This window comes from Emydura macquarii, unplaced genomic scaffold (assembly GCF_026122565.2).
Source record: "Emydura macquarii macquarii isolate MOO-44397 ecotype Brisbane River unplaced genomic scaffold, CSIRO-AGI_Emac_v2 contig_1551, whole genome shotgun sequence".
Classification (NCBI taxonomy): domain Eukaryota; kingdom Metazoa; phylum Chordata; order Testudines; family Chelidae; genus Emydura; species Emydura macquarii.
Window position 1 is genome coordinate 27,430,595 of NW_027131688.1, and position 9,829 is coordinate 27,440,423.

General features: G+C 39.5%; 1 pseudogene; it reads left to right on the forward strand.

Moving 5' to 3' along the window:
- The first annotated feature begins 2,815 nt into the window (after positions 1–2,815).
- LOC137157765 (alpha-1-antiproteinase 2-like) lies at positions 2,816–9,303 on the forward strand (annotated as a pseudogene).
- The last annotated feature ends 526 nt before the right edge of the window (positions 9,304–9,829 follow it).

Consider the following 9,829-nt stretch of genomic DNA (forward strand, 5'->3'; position numbering starts at 1 on the left):
ATGGCTGAAATGCAAGGCCTACAGGCTGAGATCTGTAAGATTTTAGCTTACCCATACTAGGCCACAGGCTTAAGAATGCTTGACATGAGCAGGAGCCCTAGCAATAACCCTATGCCCCAAAGTCACAAGAGTACTGTAAAGATGGGCCAATAGGTGATTGCAATAGACCGCAATGTATTGCGCGAGACCATGAGATACCTTATTATAACATCTTTAAATGCCTGTCCTGACTGCAGGGCACTTAAATGCATAAATCCGAATAATATTAAGAGGAACTATGAACAACCTATAAAAACCGGGGCACCCCAACATTCATAGGATGTGGAAGAACAGGTAAGGGAAGGTGGGCTGACACCTTGCATAAGGTGTTAGGCATAATTAAAAATTACAATATATAAAGACTTCCCTGTTTGGGTAAAAGTGGGAATACCCACAGGAAAACCCCAGCAAAAACTATCCCTCTTCTGCTGATCAGTTAGTGAGAGGTCTATCCTAGAATATCTTTGAGGATGTGAGGATGACTACAGTAATAATGATTGCATAGGTTTTTGTAGGATTTCCATATTATGGGTAATTGTAACTTTACCCACTGCTTTAAAAAACGTGTTCTACAGATAAGACTTTGTACTTGTGATTGTGTCTGTGGTCATTATCCTTGGACTTTATGTGTTCCTTGAGCCTCCAAATCTGAGAAAAACACCAGAGGTAATTTCACGCCGTTGCTCTTGAAATTGTGGGAACCAGAGCCGAAGCCATGGTGGTGTAATTCAACATTCCTAAATTCACTGTAAATGAAATAAAAGGCTTCAGAATTTTGTAGAGCAGCTCTTCTGAGGCACAGCTGCCCCTCTTTTCTATTGGTGCTCTAATAATAAAGTCTTTCCATACAGAGATTTCCACAGGTTTGAGGGGGTGGAGGGGAGTGAGCAAACAGTCAGTCACCAGTATCCTCCATGTGGCCTCGTTTTGCCTCCTTCCATAGGTATTGACTCTATTCTCCACCGTGTGGATGTTCAATGGACATTTGACCCTCAATGTCCAGAAAAACAGTTTTATCTCTGTTTGCTCTTCATCCCTGATAATAACTTCTATTTGCTCAGTTTAATATTAATGCTGGACATTCTGCTTAGTAATGTAAAGACAAAATATATAACAGGCAACGAGCAATGTAGATTAGATGGATCCAGTAGGATCCTTCTGACTGTACTTTAAGTACTGCCATATTTTTTCCACAGAGGCTTGAACTCACATTAGCTGTGTACTATGCAGTTTATTTTATAGGATTTCATTCAAGTATGGATGACTACGTTCACTGTACCTGTTATAATTTATCCTATTCATGGAGCCTCTCTTAAGTCCCCAATGAACCAGCAGAAATTGATGCTCTCGTGGAAACAGTTTGGGAAACTTTGGGACTAGATTAATCTAGTGCTTTAAGATATGGCCTGTGTCCCCCAAAATATGGGAGATTTTTCTGGAATGTGTTAGTTAACATGACAGTTGGTTGAAACTGGGACTTTTCAATCTGAAGATAATTCTGACATTAAAAAAATAAATCATTCTGAATCCAAACAAAAAGACAAAAGTTGTATTTTCCAGTGAAACAAAATTCACATCCTCACCCCCAAATATCTTTTGAATTAATTGAAATGTTTAATTTTAATAAAATTGAAAAATCATGTTTAAGATTTGACTTTTTTGTATTAGTTTCCTTTATATTGCTTTTATTTTTACTTTATTATATTATATTTTATTATATTATTACTATATTATTATAAAATAATCTGAGCATAAAATAAAATACAAACTAATTATAAAAGCATAAAATAAAATAAAAAATACAAAAATAATATAAAAGAAAAGATATTTCAAAATCCTTTGATTCGTTTTCTAAATGAAACTTCATCAGAATTGACATAATCCTTTGGAACGTTTCTATGTTGATGAATCAGTATTTTCTGACAGAAAAACATTCCATCTGAAAATTTTCAACCAGCTCTAGCAAACACATTCTAACATGTTCAAAAACTCGAGCATTAACAAATCAAGCTGCCTTCAATACGTACTAGCTGGCTGAGTTCAAGCCTAATCAGAAACCATTTGATATTCCCTTTTCCTAGAGCTCATCAAAATTACAGTATTGAAAAACGAGGTTGGGTGATTTAATTCTGAGGTTCCAGAAAGAGCCCTTCCCTATAATCCATTTTCAGCATTAGACAGTGGGCCAGGTGTTCCTTTGGTTAGTGTGTGTGTAAACGTGGTGGAGTGCAGTGGGGCTAATCAAGGAGCCACTTGCAGTTCCCTTATTCATGCTCTCAAGCCCAGCAAAAGTTACAGCTGCAAAAGTGCAGCTCCAATTTGTGCCACAGGCATAAGGTCCGTAATTCCCCTTACGGTGCTGGGGGATCATCACAGTGCAGATCCACTCTGCTAAAATCTCTCCCAGCCTACTCTCACCCCACCCCATTTCTGACCCTCCCCCCTCCACAAAACACCCCCACTCTAGGGCAGGAATGTCTGGCACAAAGAGGATGGTGCTAATTGAAGTTTCCAGCTCAGAGTCTCCTTCTACCCTGCCCTTTTCCCTTTCTCTGATTCCCAATGTGGCCTGGGCTTCCAACCCCTGAGACTCTCCAGTGAGCCCCACTCCCTTTTCTCACATTATCTCCCAATTGCCTAGAGGGAGATGGATTTGCCATGAGAAGAGAGAGAAAAATAGCCATTGGATCACAAAGAGCAGGAAGAAAGAGGAACATTTCCTTAACTAATGACTATTCTATTCTTTTGTTTTTAAAGGGAACAGTGCCAAAGGAAAATGAAGTCCATCTTCTATCTTTGTATGTTACTTGCTGGACTTCATGGTGCTGTCCCGCCACATCACGTACCATCACAACGACCAGAATAGTAGTCAAGGTATTAATCCGGCAGAGAAGCTTTTCCAGGCTGGAGGCGATGTCGTAGCTGAAAACACGGCCATTATCAAAGTAGCTCCTAGCAAGGCTGACTCTGCATTTAGATTCTACAAGCAGAATAAATCAGAAGCAGCTGACAAGAATGTTTTCTTCTCTCCTCTGAGCATCTCCACTGCCTTTGCACTGCTGACACTGGGTGCGAAATGAGCCACTCTGAGTCAAATCCACAAAGGACTCTCCTTTAATCTGACAGAGATTGAAGAGAGGGAGATACATGAAGGTTTTCTTCATGTCATCGAAATGTTAAATCGTCCTGACAGTGACATCCAGCTGAATGTGGGAAATCCCTTTTTTGTAGATGACGGAAGGAAACTTCTGCAAAAGTTTATAGAGGACGTCAAAAGTCTCTATGAATCTGAAGTTTTTCCAAGTAACTTCCAGAATTCTTCAGAGTCAGAGAAAAAGATCAATGCTTATATACAGAAGAAAACCCATGGGAAAATTGCTGGTTAAGGATTTTGATCCACTCACTGTAATGGTTCTTGTCAACTATATTTTCTTTAAAGGCAAAATATGTTCTACGGATGTTGCACTTTCAAGCTATGGAATTCTTACAGTGATCTAGGGCAAAGAAAGCAATCTATGACAAGGTTGTTAGGCCTATCAGATCACGTAACTGGAGATTGATCTCTTGTTAACTATATAAAGCCTTTCCATGAAAGCTGTAGCCACCTCAAATTGGAAATTTTGCGTAGAATTAGGGATGTACACCGGGGCACCGGAACCCTTGTAGAAGTGGGGTGGGGGCAAGGCCAAAGTGGATTCCTATGCCCCTTCTACTCTAGCCCTGCATTCTCCTTCTGCACCATTTCTCCCCCAACTCTGCACTTCCTTATGGACCCAGTCCTCTGAAGCCCCACCCCAGCAGCTGCACAAAGGTCGCTGGGAACCAGCAGTGCAGGCTATCCGACTTTAGTCATTACCACTAGCTGCTATCCAGGACTGGCATCTAGGGCCCCCACGTGGGGTTGATACAGAGTAACTTTACTGGGGCCCGGAGGCCCTGGAGGACCCAGCCCAGGCTGCAACCCCCATTATCATGAGGACAAAATTGAGGCTTAATAGTGGATCATTCCTGAGGATATTTATAGACACTTATTTCACTGTATTTATGTACCTATTGTCCAGCTCTTGTGAGATTTGCTGGAGTCAGTCAGAAGCAATGTTAAAGCACTGTCAAGCACTATTCTGAACAGTGAGTTGCTGCGCCAGTCCAGGCCCTTCTCTAGAATAGAAAGCGTGTGCTTGTGCAGTTAAACTAGGACTTGTAGTTTGAGATGTAGCGACAGAGAGTTTTGTGCTCCTCTCTGTTACATGATCTATCATATCAAGATCAAGAATTACCAGTCCCAGAGAAATTGACTTTGGGGGGCTAATTCATGATTTTGCAATGAAAAAGGCCAGAAAAATAAAGCTTTAAAGTTAATCGGTCTAATTATAAAATGTTTGCAGTCACCTTGGTCCATCAGAATAAAAAAATCAGGACATTGACAGGATATAATAACTTTCTAATGACCAAAAAGTTACTAAATAGTCAGCAAAGGTGTAGGACTATCAGGCTGGGTGTTATGTTAAACAAAAATAGCAATGGGGAGGTGGAAGAGGGATGCATTTTTCAGAAATGGAGAATATGTAACAGTAATTTCAGAATTCAAACTTTTTTCATGGCTCATGGGATTGTATGTATGGGATGAGGGATTGTGGTATGTGTGTGGGAGGGAGCCCATGTTACAAGTTTGTACTGTGCTGAAATTTAACAAGAACCAGAGAAGGAAAGGAAATTAAATATAAACAAAATTTCAGTTCAGACCCTCTGACAGAACCACATTTCCAGCCTCATACTGTGAGGTAGAAGAAATTTAGGTTGCATAAAAAATAGTTGCATTTATTAACTACCTGTTAATTGTTGAGAGTCAACAGTCTGAGCTTGATCTCTTACAGATTGAGGGGGCCTCCATTTACCAGCACAGACAAGTTATGATCCTGGGTGGCTTTTCTTTTTCAAAACTACAGATTTAAAGAAAACAACAGTATCAATACATTTCACTTGTTCGCTTTCATCAGGACTACTACAATTTAGTATTAAATGCCAACCCAACAGAAATGCTGCACACTACTCAAATTGTCTGGCTAGCAAGTGTCAGGACAAATACCCCATTATTTAAATGAGCTTGACAAACTCCAAATACAAACTAGTTACATTTAAATTAGTCTAATACATGTTAGAAATGTCTCTTTCCCAGGATATTCAATGGCATTCTCTTTCTTTTTGTCATCAGCTTATTGGGAAAATCCTTTCAATAATTTGTCCACGGAGGAAGACAACTTTTTTGTGGATGCAAAAACAACTTTTAAAGTTAATATGATGATCAGTAACCAAAGGTATAACCCTCACCACGATAAGGCGCTGTCTTGCTGGTTGGTTACATGAAATATAAGTAAAGCATGGCTGAAATGCAAGGCCTACAAGCTGAGATCTGTAAGATTTTAGCTTACCCATACTAGGCCACAGGCTTAAGAATGCTTGACATGAGCAGGAGCCCTAGCAATAACCCTATGCCCCAAAGTCACAAGATTACTGTAAAGATGGGCCAATAGGTGATTGCAATAGACCGCAATGTATTGCGCGAGACCATGAGATACCTTATTATAACATCTTTAAATGCCTGTCCTGACTGCAGGGCACTTAAATGCATAAATCCGAATAATATTAAGAGGAACTATGAACAACCTATAAAAACCGGGGCACCCCAACATTCATAGGATGTGGAAGAACAGGTAAGGGAAGGTGGGCTGACACCTTGCATAAGGTGTTAGGCATAATTAAAAATTACAATATATAAAGACTTCCCTGTTTGGGTAAAAGTGGGAATACCCACAGGAAAAACCCCAGCAAAAACTATCCCTCTTCTGCTGATCAGTTAGTGAGAGGTCTATCCTAGAATATCTTTGAGGATGTGAGGATGACTACAGTAATAATGATTGCATAGGTTTTTGTAGGATTTCCATATTATGGGTAATTGTAACTTTACCCACTGCTTTAAAAAAACGTGTTCTACAGATAAGACTTTGTACTTGTGATTGTGTCTGTGGTCATTATCCTTGGACTTTATGTGTTCCTTGAGCCTCCAAATCTGAGAAAAACACCAGAGGCAATTTCACGCCGTTGCTCTTGAAATTGTGGGAACCAGAGCCGAAGCCATGGTGGTGTAATTCAACATTCCTAAATTCACTGTAAATGAAATAAAAGGCTTCAGAATTTTGTAGAGCAGCTCTTCCGAGGCACAGCTGCCCCTCTTTTCTATTGGTGCTCTAATAATAAAGTCTTTCCATACAGAGATTTCCACAGGTTTGAGGGGGTGGAGGGGAGTGAGCAAACAGTCAGTCACCAGTATCCTCCATGTGGCCTCGTTTTGCCTCCTTCCATAGGTATTGACTCTATTCTCCACCGTGTGGATGTTCAGTGGACATTTGACCCTCAATGTCCAGAAAAACAGTTTTATCTCTGTTTGCTCTTCATCCCTGATAATAACTTCTATTTGCTCAGTTTAATATTAATGCTGGACATTCTGCTTAGTAATGTAAAGACAAAATATATAACAGGCAACGAGCAATGTAGATTAGATGGATCCAGTAGGATCCTTCTGACTGTACTTTAAGTACTGCCATATTTTTTCCACAGAGGCTTGAACTCACATTAGCTGTGTACTATGCAGTTTATTTTATAGGATTTCATTCAAGTATGGATGACTACGTTCACTGTACCTGTTATAATTTATCCTGTTCATGGAGCCTCTCTTAAGTCCCCAGTGAACCAGCAGAAATTGATGCTCTCATGGAAACAGTTTGGAAAACTTTGGGACTAGATTAATCTAGTGCTTTAAGATATGGCCTGTGTCCCCCAAAATATGGGAGATTTTTCTGGAATGTGTTAGTTAACATGACAGTTGGTTGAAACTGGGACTTTTCAATCTGAAGATAATTCTGACATTAAAAAAATAAATCATTCTGAATCCAAACAAAAAGACAAAAGTTGTATTTTCCAGTGAAACAAAATTCACATCCTCACCCCCAAATATCTTTTGAATTAATTGAAATGTTTAATTTTGATAAAATTGAAAAATCATGTTTAAGATTTGACTTTTTTGTATTAGTTTCTTTTATATTGCTTTTATTTTTACTTTATTATATTATATTTTATAATATTATTACTATATTATTATAAAATAATCTGAGCATAAAATAAAATACAAACTAATTATAAAAGCATAAAATAAAATAAAAAATACAAAAATAATATAAAAGAAAAGATATTTCAAAATCCTTTGATTTGTTTTCTAAATGAAACTTCATCAGAATTGACATAATCCTTTGGAACGTTTCTATGTTGATGAATCAGTATTTTCTGACAGAAAAACATTCCATCTGAAAATTTTCGACCAGCCATAGCAAACACATTCTAACATGTTCAAAAACTCGAGCATTAACAAATCAAGCTGTCCTTCAATACGTACTAGCTGGCTGAGTTCAAGCCTAACCAGAAACCATTTGATATTCCCTTTTCCTAGAGTTCATCAAAATTACAGTATTGAAAAATGAGGTGGGGTGATTTAATTCTGAGGTTCCAGAAAGAGCCCTCCCCTATAATCCATATTCAGCATTAGAGAGTGGGCCAGGTGTTCCTTTGGTTAGTGTGTGTGTAAACGTGGTGGAGTGGAGCAGTGCTAATCAAGGAGCCACTTGCAGTTCCTGATTCATGCTCTCAAGCCCAGCAGAAGTTACAGCTGCAAAAGTGCAGCTCCAATTTGTGCCACAGGCATAAGGTCCATAATTCCCCTTACGGTGCTGGGGGATTATCACAGTGCAGATCCACTCTGCTAAAATCTCTCCCAGCCTACTCTCACCCCACCCCATTTCAGACTCTCCCCCCTCCACAAAACACCCCCACTCTAGGGCAGGAATGTCTGGCACAAAGTGGATGGTGCTACTTGAAGTTTCCAGCTCAGAGTCTCCTTCTATCCTGCCCTTTTCCCTTTCTCTGATTGCCAATGTGGCCTGGGCTCCCGACCCCCAAGGTTCTCCGGTGAACCCCACTCCTTTTTCCCATATTATCTCCCAATCGCCTGGAGGGAGGTGGATTTGCCATGAGGAGAGAGAGAAAAATAGTCATTGGATCACAAAGAGCAGGGGGAAAGGGGAACATTTCCTTGACTAATGGCTACTCCATTCTTTTGTTGTTAAAGGGAACAGTGCCAAAGGAAAATGAAGTCCATCTTCTATCTCTGTGTGTTACTTGCTGGCTTCATGCTGTTGTACAGCCACATCACATACCTGACCACCACAATGACCGGAATAGCAGTCATTACCAGTTCCACAGAAATTGTCTTCGGGGGGCTAATTCATGATTTTGCAATGAAAAAAGGCCAGAAAAATAAAGTTTTAAAGTTAATTGGTCTAATTATAAAATGTTTGCAGTCACCTTGGTCCATCAGAATAAAAAAATCAGGACATTGACAGGATATAATAACTTTCTAATGACCAAAAAGTTACTAAATAGTCAGCAAAGGTGTAGGACTATCAGGCTGGGTGTTATGTTAAACAAAAATAGCAAAGGGGGTCATTTTTCAGAAGTGGAGAATATGTAACAGTAATTTCAGAATTCAAACTTTTTTCATGGCTCATGGGATTGTATGTATGGGATGAGGGATTGTGGTATGTGTGTGGGAGGGAGCCCATGTTACAAGTTTGTACTGTGCTGAAATTTAACAAGAACCAGAGAAGGAAAGGAAATTAAACATAAACAAAACAACAGTATCAGTACATTTCACTTGTTTGCTTTCATCAGGACTACTACAATTTAGTATGAAATGCCAACCCAACAGAAATGCTGCACACTACTCAAAATGTCTGGCTAGCAAGCATCAGGACAAATGTCCCATTATTCAAATGAGCTTGACAAACTCAAAATACAAACTTGTTACATTTAAATTAGTCTGATACATGTTAGAAATGTCTCCTTCCCAGTATATTCAATGGCATTCTCTTTCTTTTTGTCATCAGCTCATTGGGAAAATCCTTTCAATAGTTTGTCCATGGAGAAAGACAACTTTTTTTGTGGATGAAAAAGAACTTTTAAAGTTAATATGATGAGCAGTAATCAAAGGTATAACCCTCACCATGATAAGGCGCTGTCTTGCTGTGTGGTTGAAATACTGTACAAAGGAAATGCTGCTGCATTGTTTATTCTGCCTGATGAAGGGAAAATAGAGCAGGTGGAGGATGCTCTGTTGAAAGACACTGTGGATAAATGGACAAAATCACTTCACCTAAGGTAACCTTTCAATTGCCACTACACCTGTGTATGTTTGCTGTAAAATAAGCTAGAATCCCAAATGAAAACAAAACATTACATTCAGGGCTAGGTTGTGCCTGTAGATACTGTGCCGGAGTCCTGGGCCGTGCATAGCATACTGCCCAGCATTGGAAGAATTAGTGCCTCAGACACACACCCCTGCAGCACAGTGCCTCCCAGAATGCCCCTATTGCTTCATCTCCTCTTTTGGCTAAAGCGCTAGCTGGAACATAAGGGAGCAGAGCAGTGCCCTTCCTCTTCACCACCCCTCTGTGACTGAATCCCCCTGTATTCACAAACTGTTCTTGTAAATCTTTGTACAAAACATGCCTTGTAAAGTTTCATTTGAAAACTAATGAGTCTATGTCTATAATATCTCAGTGAAATATAAGTCACGACATTATATGTAATGTTACAAATGTTACGAATGTTACGATGTTGGTAGCACACGTACAAGCGCTCTCAGCCCGGATTAGGGAGGAGTGGTTAAACGGGTCTATCTTAA